This window comes from Emydura macquarii, unplaced genomic scaffold (assembly GCF_026122565.2).
Source record: "Emydura macquarii macquarii isolate MOO-44397 ecotype Brisbane River unplaced genomic scaffold, CSIRO-AGI_Emac_v2 contig_3345, whole genome shotgun sequence".
NCBI lineage: Eukaryota > Metazoa > Chordata > Testudines > Chelidae > Emydura > Emydura macquarii.
In genome coordinates, this window is record NW_027133482.1 from 4965316 (window position 1) to 4980867 (window position 15552).

Sequence of the window (15552 nt, forward strand, 5' to 3'; positions counted from 1 at the left end):
TACGCTGCAGGACCGTTGCCATCCTCAGCGAGTGCTGCAATGAGCAGGTTGAACCCCCGTCCCCATCCCTGGTTTTTCCATGGCATGATGGGGATGAAGGCAGGTGGCTGGTCAGGGTGGAGGAGCTCTGCTGACACTGCTGCCCTGGGTACCCATGGCCTGCCATCCTCAGGAATTAGCCCTGTTGGTCCCATTGCACTGTACGTGGATCCTATGGGCCTCTTTTGAGGCAGAGGAACGTGGTGTGGTTGGAGTGATGGAAACGGAAGACGACCATAGCAGCCTCCTGGGTCCTAGGACGGGGCAACGCTGAGAGGTTGGGGGACCTTGGAGGAGGAGCTCGTCCCAGGCCAGATGGAAGGGGCTGGAGGCAGCCCGTCCATGGCTGCAAAGGCAGGGGTGGGTTTCAGAGACCAGGAGGACAGAGTGAGCCGGGATGCAGAGGGAGGAGGGGAAGGGAGAGAGGGATGGCGCGAAGTTTGGTAGCCTGTGTAGTAAGAAGTGAGAGCTTGAGGTCTGTAACCCAGCAGAACAGGCGAAGACAAAAAGCCAAAGTGGAAAATGCCATGAAGAGGAGTCAGGCTGTGAACTTACCACCTCACTGAAACTGGCACGGAGAAAAAGCTGAGACTGCAAACCCAGATGTTTCCAAAACATGACTAAAAATACGTAGCTGGTGCAGAAAGTAACAGGACAGCCGAACACCCACGAGATAACAAGGGCCATCTGAGCCCCTGAAATGATACTTCAATGGATAGAAGTGTCTGATAACATGACAACTAGGGATGCTTTGCCCGAACCATCCAGCGCAAGGTGAGGGGGGGTATTAGACTACGTCAAGAGGGTGGCGACTACCCATGTCACAGGGGGCAGAACGGAATTGTCTGTGACAGTGCATAAAAGGGGGTGTCAGAGGGAATGATGTCGTCTGGCCTAGGGGATAACGGAAAGTCCCACCGTTAAGTTGCACCGAGTCCATTGTACCGGAGCACTCGTATTTGAAGTGCACCGGTAGCTACTCTACAGGTCGCTTCTCATTGTGCTTCAACTGCCATAAACCTGGCCCGGCTGCCTTCGTAGCTCAGCGAATCCATGGTCGTGTCGATTCATTCGGTCGTGAGCACCGGCTCGGTTACCTGCGCAGAGCTGGGACAGCACCTACACGGGGACGCACGCACGCAGCCTACACTGACAACTAACAGCTGACAACAACCTGGGTGACGAGGCTGTGGTGTGTGGAAAACTGTATTCCAATTGCAAGCTCTCTCTTTAAATACTCCAGTGTTTCCTGGTCCTGCTTGCAAGCTGGGAGCTCTGTAGGGAAGCGTGTGATCCCAGTCAATTCAGCAGCCAGCCCGCCTAGAGTTATGCTTCTTGGCCTTAGGGAGAAGCCTGCTTTGTCTCTCTCTGTTTTGCGGGTTCTGGTGTATTAAGGTTCTGGATTTTAAGAACTAAAAGTACCGTTACATTGCGGCCATCCCGAGAGATAAAACCGTAACACGCCGTCTGCTCTGGTTGTGTGCCAGGACCATAACATTGTCCATTTGCACAGCTGCAGGGGCATGGTGGGAAATGACACGCCAGTTACTCTAACCCTAGCCGGTCAGGAAGCTATTGATTAGTGATGTTTAACGATGGCCCTTTGGCTCTCTTTCTACCTAGGCCTAGAGTCTCTGAGACTGATTCTCCTTCTCAGGGTGGTGTGTGACAGGAGGTCCCGTGCTGGAAGATGCTGACTGGGTTTTGTTGGGTTTTCCTTCCTTTCCCCCCCTTCCGGGTTAGCTGTACAGGTCTGAGTGATTAAAGCCAAATCTGTGCACCTGGGAAGTCATTGCCACCGGCTACTACCAACTGGGAGCTGGGAGGGCCTCAGGTGCCGTGAGTTAACCCGTCGGATCAACAGGAACCTGTATCCAGAGGCGCCCCAGGAGGTGGCTGTGGGTTGAGCAGGGCAGGGCTGATCGGGAGATGGTGTGACAGCGCCACGTGGGTGGCCCGTTAAGGTAAGTGCTTTGTTTATTTTTATTCTGCTCCTTTTCCCCGAGGTGCGGAGGGGTAGGATGAATAAATGACCTTTATCTCCCTTCTCGCTCACCAAGCTCCTTGTCTCTGAACCATCCGTTTGGCCGGGGCTCCAACGAAAACCTTGGCAGGGGGTGACTAAGACCACGTTAGTCTGGGCAAATGGTGTAGCGGCTCAGCTTTCTGATTCTCTCCCGCTAAGGTGCAGAGGTGTGGGTGAGACCCCTGGAGACCCAGGGAGGTGAATCAGGGCTTCCTAGCTTAAACCTGCTGGCTCTTCCCCCTGCAAAGGTCGCTTTGCGAATGTCAGGCCAAGGCTGAAAGGCTCAAATGGGTGGGGTCCTCTTCCCCCCAACAGGAAGAGCCGCAGCTCTTCAGATACCGCCCAGGCTGAAGCGAGTCCTTCAAAGGCAGAGCAAGGAATCACATCTCTGCCCCTTTCCCGAATCCCAGGAAGGAGTGAGGGACGTTGGGGGTAGAAACACACTGGTGTGCAGGTCCCCCAGAAATGCTTCTTGAAATGACCCAGCCTCAGCCCAGTGTTTGAAGAGCTGGTAATGGGAGGCAGGCTGGAAACCTGGTCGTCCTCATCCTCCCCCACCTCACAGCGACTGGTTTGCCAGATCCCCCCCGGCCAGGCATTCCCCACACAGCCTGGCCGTCTGCCTCTGGGGTGGCCAGCGGCCTGCAGCCCCCACCCTGCGGGATGGCAGGGGAGACATCAAAGGAGATGCAGTTAAAGCTGCTGAGGCTGGCAGGGGATCCGAGAAGAGAAGGTGGCGGCAGGAGCTGCTCAGAGCCCGGACCCAGGACTCGTAAAGGAAGAGGCGAATTAACGGCGCAGTGAATTACACAAAGCAATCTAGGGAAAAGAAAAGCTATTCTGCCTGCCTCTCTTCACCGCAGCTTGAGTCATTCCTAGCTAGGCAAAGCCGCAAAGCACAGACTGCAGGGACCGGTTTTCTAGTTCCCCCGCATGGAGCTGGGAGAGACACAGCCTTTTCAGCTCGCGCTCCTCTAAAGAGACCAGTGCTTTAAACTCTCTGCTCTTTACTACAAAGGTTCTCTCTGACCTGAACCTGATAGATGGCTGACTCTGAGCTGTGGTTGACCCCCGGGGTTGGGGAAGGAATTATCTTGCCATATTGCAGTACAGTTAGACTGACCATGTGAGCTCAGAGCTTCCGGGGCTGGAAGGGACTCTGTGATCACCTAGCCTGACCTCCTTCGCAACGCAAGTCACAGAACCTCAGCCACTAAAGCTGTGGGGGGCTAGCACCTTCTCTTTGAAACTCCCAAGTACTGGACCATATCAGAAGCAGGATGGTGATGGAGTTTAGGCTTGATCCAGTAGAGACTCTGTAGTAATTTTCAGTTTTCTTCTGAATTCTGCAGTCGCTGGTCCAGGCTTCCTGCGTACATAGCTAAGGGCTATTCAACAGAAAGCAGGAGCAAGGATAGTTTTGTAGCTTAAGGCGCTGGAGTGGGAATGGGACAGCTGCATTCGGTTCCTGGCTCTTGTTGCAGCCTGCCTGGGTGATCGTGGCCAAGTCACTTCCTCTTTCTTGGCCTCGGTTTCCCCCATCTGCAAAATGGGAGTGAGGGTCTCCCCCTAACTCAGTGTGTGAGGCCCAGACTTTCCCGTGAGTCAGGCGCTCAAACGTTAGCGCGATGGGGGGTGCACACTGGCAGAGTTTATCAGGAAACAATTCAGCATTTACTTTAATATCGGGGCAGGGAAACACATCAGCTTGTGTGTGGTGGTATTTTTGTAGCTGCTGTCATCCCTTATGCAGCGCTCCCCCTCCTGCTTGGGTTGAACTGTGGCTAACGCTCTAATCCCTGGTACCATCTGCCCTGCTCTTCCTGGCTGGGGTTAATCCTTCCAGAAGGCATCGGTTGGCACATACCAGTGCCCAGTGCAGGCGGGACCTGGAGGCGATACCAATTGACTTAATCAGCATGACACGCTCTCTGAAACGTGTAACCTGTGGGCAGCTCAAAAGTTGAAGGTTTCCTTGTTTGCCACCTACGCTCCCCTGTTGTGGTTGGGCACAGGGGCGGCTCTCAAGGCAGAGACGCTCCTGAGAGGTGTGCAGCAGGAGAGCTATGCTCTTCCTGGCTTCCCAGCCAAAACCTGACACTGGCAACGTGCATGGCTTTCCGCTTCACCGGCTCTGAGGGAAGGAGAAAGGCTGGTGATGTAATGTCTTAAGCTCTCCTCGTCTCACAAAGAACAGGATGTGTTTGCCTCTTAGTGTGTTAACAGGCATGCCGAGGGGATGACGGTGCATTGAATAAGGCTCAGCCACTGATCCGGTGGCCAGGGGGGCTCATGGCTCCCACAGCAGAATGTGGGTAATTCCCCTGGACTTCAGTGAGAGAAGCAGGCTCCCCAAACCTCAGGCTTCAGCTTGGATCACACTGCCAGGTCTTGGATGGTTTGTTGTGCATCTCCGATCGAAGCTATGGCCGAGCTCTCTGTTGGTGTTGGTGTAGGCTAGCTTTTCTGTGTAACTCGGCGCCCTCCGGTACAGAGGAGACACAGATGCCCCACGGCAGGGTGCAGTGGGGAGTGACAGACCGCACGAGCATGGCGTGGCGTAAGGCTGTGACTCACAACCTGTCACAGAGCCCGACACACCCCCACCTCCTTGTCCCACGATGCCACTTCCACCTGCACAAAGTGGCCGTAGAGCTCTCCTGTGCTGGAATGCCAGTCAGCTGTGTGTGACTCCAGACAATCCGAGGCGGTGGAGAACGGGGCACCTAGAGCGTGCCGGTTAAAATGGTCTCCTAGCCATGCACAGAGCGGGCTTCGTTCAGCGTAGGTTCAGCCAACTCAGTGCAGCGTCTGCAGCTCCTTCTCCCTCCTGCGTGTCAGTATCCTGGGTTAGCTTGCCTGTGTGTGTGAAACATACACCCTCCTCTTTCCTTTGGTACCTCTCAAGTCCTCTAACGTCTCAATCAGTGGTGCAGTAAATCTGTTGGATAATTTATTAGCTTAGGAGGCAAGTGTCAATCTAGCGGACGCTAATATATACACTCTCCTTCCATTTCTTTACCTGCTCTGTATTCTGAGTTGTTGCATAACTTCTTCACTTACCAGTTGTATTACCTTTTAGCCAGGTGGAAGAACATTTTTAGAAAGCAGCTCATCATCTCATCTGTTTCGGGACTGACATTAATTGTATTCATTTCCCCCCATCATTTAATGAACCAATTTCTCTTTAACACTACTTCCATTCCTGATAAATGTATACAATTCCTTCTTATTCCACCCAGTTCCTCTGCTTTTTAACAAAAAGGCAGCATGGGTTCTCCTTTTCCCTTCATGCTTTATTCTTTATAGTCTGGTTTCCTTTTCCATTTTCAGGGCAAAGTGGTTCTTTAATTTAAGCTAGGCCGGTCTTTTCCATTTAGAGTGTATGCTCTTTGGGGCAGGGACACTCTCTTACTATGCATTTATACAGTGCCTAGCACAGTGAGGTCACCATCTCAGTTGGTGCTTCTATGCGCTGCTGTGATACAAATAATAATTTGCTGAATTCAAATAGCTTATGGCCACTGGTTCCAAGTTCCTTTATTTTCACCTTCTGAATCAGCTCCTCTTTACTGCTAAGAATGAGCTCTAGGTTGGAGCGCCTACCTCTGCATTATTTAGGAGCTTTGAATGGTCTAATCTCCCGCCAGTGTGCCCATCCCCATGGTATCTAGGCAACTGATTCAAAGCCCTTCCAAGTCACTGGGGATCTTTCCGCTGACTTTGGTGGGCTTTGGACCAGGCCTCACTTGAAGCAGATGCATAGAGTGATGATAATTGCAAGTTGGGCTGTCTCCTACACTGTAAACTCTGTCTAGGGCAAGGATTGTAATCTGTGCCTGACCTTGGGGACACGGAGCGAGATGGCTATGAGCGATCTGCTGCCAGATCAGGAACAGACACAGCAGACGCAATGTGCGACCCCATCTGGGGTGGGTGGTATCTCTTTCCTGCACTCTGGCATAACGTGTTACGCCAATAAAAGTCTCATTAAATGGAACTTGACTGTGTTCCACAACCTGTGGGTTCACAGGTGAAATGTCAATATTTGTTCCCCAAAAGATATGGGGATAGGTAAAAATTCCACAGGATTAGAAGAGCAACAAGATTGCTGATCGAGGTCTGGAGGGATTAAATAGGATTACTTCATTAAAAAGGGGACACAAACGTTACACGAACCAATGAGTGGTCCAGAGAGAGGATCCCCTCTACCCTCTTCTCATTAAAACAGCCAGTGAAATTGAAAAACTACCAGCTGAACACTACAAGAGGATTCCCTTTTATACAATGCAGAATGAATTTATGCAACTCGCTGCCACGATGCTATTCAGGCCAAGAGTTTAGAAAGTTTTCTGCGAGTATTGGGAATTATTCATATAAATATCTTCAGTTTAATGCTACTTGGGATAAAAATGGAGTGAGGGATATCAGCTGTCCTGCTTCAGGACTTAAGACAACCAGTAACTGCCTATGGTTAGGAAGACATTTCTGCAAAACTTACATATTTTCATGACAGAGTTTCTTGACAGCACTTTCCTTTGAGGCAGCTGATCTAGCAAGGCAATTTCTAGGAGTGCCAAGAGCTTCCCTAGGAATGTCTTGTTCTCTGTCGCACTGGTCTCTAGCAAATACCCCCGGCAAATACTTGTATACACAGCGGTGACTATTCACCTCCTTGGCAGTTGAGAGGGAACAAGGTAGCTTGGCTGTCAGGGTGAGTGAAATGTCTATTTGTACCTCTCCATTACTCATTACAAGATCTTCCCCAGATCTTATCTCAGCCCACGTAAACCGCCTCAGAAGGGAACCTTGCCAGTAGAAAAATGCTGGAAAGGATGCAATGGAGTGGGCAGCTTCTGCCAAACAGGGTGGGAATGCCCCAAAGTTAAACACTCTTGGCACCAAGTCTGCATTTGAAGTGGGGTGGGGTGGGGAGGTCACCTTGAACTGTGCAGCATCTGCTTTGGCGGGATTAACTTGACTCCCTGCTTCAGCTTTTGGGTGCCGGCTGCCAGGATTGTCATGGTAAACAAACAGCACAGCTGAGATGCTACTGTTCAACAGATGCTGTTAGATTCCTGCTCTTAGCTGCACCCACTGCGGCCGTCTCGACACTGGGTGTGATCGGCCGAAATGCTACATAGCGGGAAAGAAGAACTCTTCGGGAAGAGATTCTCACTCTGGATGCTTGGTTGTCTTTACAGAGGGAAAAGGTCTTGGTGCTTGCTCAAAGAAGTCACCTCTGCTGAGCAGCTTCGTCCTCCCTAGCAAACACAGGGGCTGTGCGAAAGCAACCCCGGTGCACAACGGCCAGCACCCGAGTGGGATGGGGAAACCGTGGAAAAATTCAACCTGCTTGTGTATTAACAACTCCTCTCCCCTCCTCCCCCCAGGGTCATCAGAGTCAACCTGTGCATGAGTGGTGACTGCCCCTGGCTAAAGCACAGGGCGGAGCTGGGTTGCACTGGGACAAGCACTGCAGAAACATACGCTTTCAGAGACCTTAGCTGGCCTTTCCACCCTGCTGAGATGCTGCAGCGCAGCTCCCACCATCTCCCTCGGACTAAAGAAAGCAGGTCTTTTCTGCGTAGCATTTCTTAGCTTTCGTAGCAGCCTGTCGTTCCCTTGGTTGCTGAAGAAGAAGTTCCAGAATCTCTCTGGTTGGCTGAGACCCTGTGACAGGAGTGAGGTTGTTTGCCTGGACTGTCAGCTCTTTGGGGGCAGGGACTGTCTGTTCTGTGTTTGTACAGCGCCTAGCAATGGGGCCATGGTCCATGATAGAGGTCCTAGGCGCAGCCATGCAATGCACATAACTGGGCTGAACTTTGACTCTGTTACAGGCCCATGTGTTTGTTTAGGAGGGGAATCTGGGGGAAGAAGTAGGAGCTGGAGAAATGGGGCTGAAAATGCTGTGGAAGGGAGTAGGAAGATCCGGAAGAGCTGCTGGCTAGCAATATGCTGTTACCTTAACAGAGTAGCAACGGCAGAATGCACTGGGAAGGTGGTGCCTGCCAGCAGCAGGGGACTGGAGAGCTCAGAGTCTTGCTGGGAGTGGGGGTGGAGGGAGCTGCAGGCCATCCTTCTTCTTCCAAAGGATTTTCCTTGTTCTGACCCTCTCCTGAAACGCTCACAAAGGGCTCCAGTTCCCGGCATGCTGCCGACTGCTGGAGCTCCAGGGTTGAAGACCCTACTTCACAACGTGGCCCCGAATAACGAGCTGTTACTCGAAGCAATTATTTCCCCCCCTCTTTGAGTGAAATATTCACGGCAGAAATCCCGGCAGCATCAATCTCAGCACAAAAAGCCTAAAAACGTTTCTGTTGCCGTTTCCTTGCCGCTCGCCTCCAATATCAGAGCCGTTCTCAGGCTCTGACCTTCCTGAGTCCTACCGCGGGATTCAACCGAGTTTTTTTCTCGGCAGACGGAGCTGCCAAGCATACCAAGCCCTGATTTATGGCTTGAAGTCCCAGTTCTACCCCTGGTGACTGGACGGCCGAGGAGCTGTAGCTGGCGTGCGCGCGCGTTTGCGTTTGCACATGTCCGACATATCTCTCCGGTGAACGCCAACATTCTTGAACTTCCTGATCTGAGGTCAGATGGCTTCCAACAACCCACAAGCGCATTAAGATAAGCCCCATGCAAGAATATGTTTCTCTGAGAACGAAAACGCCGGCTCCCGTCCAGCCTGGGAGAGGGAGAAAGAAGTGTGAAACGCAGCCGTGGCAGATCTCGCTGTAGCAGAGGCCGGTAGGGAGGATCGGGTGGGATGGGGGGGGGGGGGGCAGGAAGAGGGTGGAAAGCTGGCTCATTCACCGAGCCTGAGAAACGGCTTAGGACCATGGATAGAGCTGGGAAGTGTGACTCGAACTTTGCTGCTGCCTGGGTGCCTTGCGGTATCTGAGGTTGTTCATATTGCCTGTAGTTCCCTTCCCATCCACTCACCGTGCACTTCCCTCTTGCAGCTGCCAATGGGCATGCTGCTGCCCGTCAGAGGAGACATGTCTTTGAGCATCTCTCTGGTGCCCAGAGTAGCTAGCTTGGTGGGTAGGAACCTGTTCTCCTGGCACCCCTGGTCTCTCCAATGTCTGTCGGGGTTAAGCAAGGGTTCTCAGGCTTTATTTCAGGCTGTGATGACTCCCCCCTAAAAAACAAGCGATCACAAATGACCGTCCATATTCGTAGGAGCGCTAAATGACGCATGCAATCACTATCCCTGCAGTCAAAGGCTCTGAAGCCTTTCAAAAAGTGCAAAGCAGCCGTTTTCAGGAATGAAAATCTGGCCGAGTAAGAAAGAGGTTTACTGGGAAAATCAAACAGACAGCAGGCTGCAGTTTGGGGAGTCGGAAGCTTTTTCCAGCAGTTGTGGCAATAACCGTGGTGTTGCCCGCGGACTGTGGCTTTGCAGACATTACAGACCAGGATCTGGGCACGTCAGACCAGGGGCGCTGCTGTCTGGAAGCACACCATTCGTTTTCAGGCACGGCTCCAGGGAACCGAGGCAGACCCTTCGATCGTTTCCGCCTCCGCTCTCTGGCTGCCCGGCTGTGACCGCAGCGCCGCCAGCAGCAGCGCAGACGTAAGGGTGGCATAGCTGGGCATCACTACGATAGCCTTGAGACCCCCTTTTGGGTTGGGGACCCCCCGTTTGAGAAGCACTGGTTTTAAGGCTCTTCCCTGCTCACGGTCTTTTCAGGAGGCTGGAGGACTGACCCCACTTGCCTGCATTTTCAGGGGGGTGTTCTGTCTCTTGCACTCCCTCAGCTACGGTTGCAGGTGTCTCAGCTCCCTGGGCTGTGCTCCCTCCCTCCCCCAAATGCTGTACCCCCTCGCTTCCGAGGCTGCTCGGGTCCCCCGCGCCCCCTTGCAGGCCGTGGGCTCTTTCTGCCGGCTGCAGCAGCCTCTTCTGCAGCCTCCCTGGGCCTTTCCCGGCCCCACCACCTGGCTGCACAGCTGGGCGACTCTCCCTTTTTTTTTTTTTTTTTTCAGCTGAGCTTTAGGCCAGCTGCTCCAGGCCTGGGCTCTGCTTGGTTCCCAGTCTGCTGCCTCCCCCCTCCAATTCGCCCCACCCGTCAGCTGCTTCCTGCGCATAAAGGTTCCTGCTGCTGGTGGGTCTAGATCACAGACCACTCCTTCCTGTTTAGTTGCTGAGCTGGATCTCTGGCTGCTGGAGGAATCTCTGCCTTTGCATTCACACTAAGGGGTGGCTTTCCGAATGGCATCTGGAGCCAGCTTCCTCCTCCCAGACAGACCTGGGAAAATCCCAGAGGAACGGCTTTAATGCTTTGGCTGACAACTCATCTTTCGCCTGGACCGGATCCGAACCCAGTCCCCTGACGCTCTGAGCAGTCCAATTTCTGATAGTCACTCAGTGGATGTCTGAAATGCCATAAGCAGGCGTAATCCTTAAAGGCAGAGGTCCCTAGCGGTTTCATCCCTTGGCAGCATGAACTTCCCCTTGACTCTTCATGTGAGAGGCTGAGCTGTCTTTAGAAACTCCATAACATGCGTGCAATCATTGAAGTGCCTTCCTAACTGCTCAGGAAACTGTGACAGACCTGGGCTTTCTAGGCAGATTACCCAGATCTTAATCCTCCGGTTTCCTTTCCTTTTAACCAGCTACTCACTACCACTTCCTGACTGAACAGCTCTGTTCCTTTTGTTCACTCTCCAAGCGGCTTTTAGATCAACTGCATGTGCCTGGGTCGCACCTCTTAAAAATCACAGCCACCTGCAGGTTATGCTTTTCCAGTTCCTTTTGTGCATCAGCATACTGGGTTCTTAACGCTGGTTAATCTTTAAATCGCTCTTGTCTGAGTCTGGATTTTTTTTTTTTAATATTTTGGTTCAAAGTGACGCCATTAACTTTTTCTATTTTACAATAAGATTCTAATTTTCACAGAGGGTGAAACTCAACCCTATATAAACCTGGGGCTATATATAGTGAATAAGGCAACTGCTTGGAGTGAGAGGGGTGTCTCTCTGTATCATGATGATGATGATGATTGAGCATCATCAATCGTTTGTGCAGCCAAGTGGTCTAGTTGCTATGGTAGCGTACTAGGACGACCTGGGTTCTATTCCTGCCTCTGCCATTGACCTACTTTGTGACCTTGGTCAAGTCACTTCACCTATCTGTGCCCCTTTCTCCTCCCACACTTGGTCTGTTTGTCTAGTTAGATTATAAGATTGTTAACACCTGTGTCAGATGGCAGACTTTGAATGTGAGATTTATCCTTCCTTGTTTCTTAGTATGGTCCTGAGTCACTGGAAAGATTCTACTGAAAGAAATGTTGGCTTGGGCATCTAGGAAGTAGCCAATTAGTTCATTTTATCATTCATTTATTGTATGTTGTGTGATGTTAGGATTATAGAAGCGTAAGATTGATCAGGAGTTAGAAGGGATAAGTATGTATTAGGTGTCTAAGTAGGACTGAAATGCAAGGCCTGTAGGCTGGGGCCTGTAAGATTTTTAGTTTAGCCGTACTGGGCATAAGAAATGCTTTACATCAGTAAGTGATCAAAGAATGACTTGATGTCACAAGATTACGGGAAAAGATGTACCAAGGGGTGGTATTGTGAAAAATTGACCGTTAAGGTTAATTTTGGATTACAAGATGCCCAGTAGTCACATTTCTTTAACACATGCCCTAACTGTTGTGCATCAATGCTAAAGAGGAAAAAAAGAACTATAACCAACCAATGAAAAATGAGGTACCCAAATATTCTTGGGGGGGACAATGCAAATTAGGAAAAAGAGGGTGGACACCATCGCATATCTGCACATGCACAGAGTGTTAGGGAATCACAAGATAAAAGACAGCTCCCACGCTGGGTAAAATGAGTTCCCTACGGGAAAACTCCAGTAGGAACATCTCTCTACTGTTGACCGATTGGCAAGGCAGCCATCAGACTTGTTAAGGGTGTGAGCATGGCTATATTTGTGACTTGTGCATAGGTCTTTATAGGATCTCTATACGCGTGGGTGATCATAACTTTAAATTGTCACTTGAATAAAACGCATCAGACCTTGTACATGTGAATGTGTGTGTGCTCACCATCCTTGGTGTTCCTGGAGATGCTAAATCTGAAGCAAGTACCAGAGGTGGTTTTCACGCTGAGTTTGAAACTGTAGCCACCAGAGCTGAATTCCCGGTGGTGCAATACAACATTACAAAATTCCCTGTACATCAAACGGTAGAGCCTCGTAGCCTTTTATAACACTACTGATAATGGCATAATTAGCAGTAAGGGGCTGAAAGGGAGCGAAGGGGCAAATCTGTGGTGAATATCAGCAAGCTGCTTCCACTGCTGGACTCTTCGATTGGGGAGTACTCTCCTCAAGAGATGAGATGCACGCTCCATTACTTGGAGTCATTTAAAACTGGCTGTTCTTCCCCTTGCATATTGTACCTTGTGTTTGGTCGCTAAGTTCCAGCCTCACAATGGGCCGCTGCTGTGATATCCAGTCTCACAAACATCTGTTAAACTGACTCATCCCGTGATCTTTCCATCGGGTGAGGTGCTCCCGCCTTTCACGTAGCACACACGCACGCTTGTAGCTGTTGCTGTCTGGGAGTCACCTTGGAAGTTTTCCAGGCAGAGGGAAATAGAGTGTGGAGGGGGGAATACATTATGCATTTGCTACAGGTTGACGCACCAGGTGCTGCCGAGTCCAGTCCGGGCAAGCCTGGAGGCTTTTGCTTTCTTCAGTTGCGCCACAGATGGGAAGCTCAAAGTAAGGTGAGATGCATGTATTGTATGGTCGGCTGAGTAGTGTAAAGTTTCCCAGCATCTGTGAGGGATGCCTGCACAGCTCTTTCCTCTGCGGCAGGGGCTAGTGAGAAGTGTTTTGAAGAGATTTTCAGCCATGCAAGGACACTGGTTGTCTCAGGAGCCAGTCAGAAAGCGGTAGTTTCTTGTGAAACTGCCAAGTAATCGCTAGATAGGTTTTGGAGAAAATCGGGGGTGGGGCAGCTTCAAAATGTGTTGTGAAATTTTGAGCAAAACTCTTTGTTTTGAAATCTTTTACATCTTTTCATTTCTTGCTGTCTTCCCCTCTCCCTGCCCCCACCTCCAAAAAAAAAAAAATAGTGGAGAATCTTTGTTTCAGGCTTTACTGGAGAAAATGGAAAACTCTGTAACAAGTTATCAAAAGTTTAAGCACATAAGAGTGGCCATATTGGGTCAGACCAATGGTCCATTTAGCCCAGTATCCTGTCTCCTGACAGTGGCCAATGCCAGGTGCAGCAGAGTGAATGAACAGAACAGGCAATCAGCAAGTGATCCAGCCCGTTGCCCATTCCCAACTTCTGGCAAACAGCCATCCCTGCCCATCTGGCTTATAGTTTGTTTTTTGAAAGGACCATTTTTTCCAATGAAAACAATCTTCTCTTTGGTGTGAAAAACTGTATCAGCTTGTGTTGTAGCTGTACTCCACCCGATGGCTGCTTGGAACCTGTGATGCTACAGGGGGTGGAAGGCAGGGGGGAAAGATCCATCTGTTCCCACATCTCAGGGTCCCTGGTATGTGAGTTACAGGAGAATCTCTATGAGCTGTATAGGGTCCTTGTCACACAGCTAAACTATTTCAATTCCATCCTGTAGATGGGGATGGCACGTGCATGCGTGCACACACACACACACACACACACACACTGGCCAGTTCATTACAGTGTAGGGGGGTATCACACAGTATCGGGAGGAAATATTTAGGGGGCGTGGCAAGGAGGATGTAACTCAGAGTAATGGGATGAAATTAAGTCAAGGTAAGTGTAGCCTGGACATCTGACTGCTTGTGAGATCTTTCTCCTCTACTGGTTCCCAGGAACAGTCTGCGAACTTGGAGTGGAAGAAAAATTCCATTTTTGGCAAAAAAACCAAAACAAAACAAACAAAACCCCACCCCAAAAAACCCACTTCAAGGTTTCAGAATCCGTTTTTTCTGTCTGAACAAAAGTGAGACCTTATGAAATTTTTCATGGGAAAAAATGAGGCCCTGCACCCTAGAACGGCCAGTAGCCCCTGGTTCAGGCATTCACCGGGGCTGTGAGAGACTTCGGTTCAAGTCCCTGCTGGGCTCAGTTTAGGTGTCTGGCTTGAAATTTCATCTTGCACCTGAGAAAGCTTCCCCCAAATTGGCATTGTCCAACAAACGTTTGTGAAAACTTCCCCAGCAGCTCTCCTCCTAAAACGGCTGGTGAGTCCTGCCAGGTGAGTCATTACACTGAGCTGGACAAAGCACCCAAGGTAACCCTCTCGGCAGCCCGGTGTCGGCTAGGCCTGAGGGGCCCACTGTATCCCGAGGGCTAGATTCTCCTGGGAGGGGACAGTCCAGGAGCAGGTAGTGGGGGTGCGAACTTTTGTGTTGGTCAGATTCCCAGGTGCTGAGGAGCCTGAAACAAAGGTGGAGGAGTCCTGCTTTAATCTACAGCAGCCCCCAGGTCCCTGGAGTGCTACCCCAGGCTGGTGTTAGCCAATAGAAGTGTGTGGGATCACTTATGCCGGCACTCTGCTTTTCCTGTGTTGGGAACATTCCCCCCCGGTCCACTTCGGTCTGCGGAGCTGGAGAAGGAGCAAGAATCCAGCCCCTGATCTGAACATTGCAAATTGTCCATCAGCGTTCAGCCTACACAAGTCTGATTGCTCTCCCCAACACGGGCTTCAGCCTCTGTTACCGAGGATTGATTTTTGTTCCCTCTGGCTCCTCATCGGGGCGGTGGGACATGACACTGGTTGTTGCTGCGTCTCTGCTGAGGAGTCACTGTCTGGGTAGGCACTGAGGACCGATCCCATCTCTCTATTGGCTTCAGTGGGCTCTGGTTTGGGCCCGGGTATTGCACGACTCTTGTAGTAGCTGAGGAAGCTAAGCGATCAGATCACTTCAGTATCACCATCTCTGTGAGTACGCCCTCAGTGCGAACAAGGGTTGAACAACTGGGCCCTCAGCTTTGAAGGAGAGAGGTTTTCCTCCTCTCCTGAGGCCTTTTTTGCTTCACTAGAGATGTAAAATTGGAAGGAGCATCAGACTGACTCAGACTAATCTGCATAACTTGGGCGTCGGCATGTACGACCAGCTGGACGTAGCTCTCCATAGACTGTATTAGGAGTTGCAAACACCTTTGGAAAGGTAGTTTTCCCTTAGCTTTCTAAGAGGGTCTCAGCTTGTAACTGTGACCTTGCTACCACCCGATCTACTGTTTTACTTTATTTCTATGGTGGTAACATTGGGAGGTCCTACTCCCTTCACAGATGTCTTCTCCTGCTTTGACTGTTGAAGAAACAACGCCACACGCTATAAAACAAGTGGACTTTCTTTGCTCTGAAGTGCTCATTCCAGCCCCCTCCTTTCCCTTTGATGCACTGATTCATCTATTTGCTCTTCTTTTAAAAAAAAGAAAAGAAAAGAAAAAGAGAGTTAAAGAGCAGCTCACGCTCCAGCTCAGACGTCTTTCCTGCAAGATCCCCTAAGGAAAAATGACACCTCCATG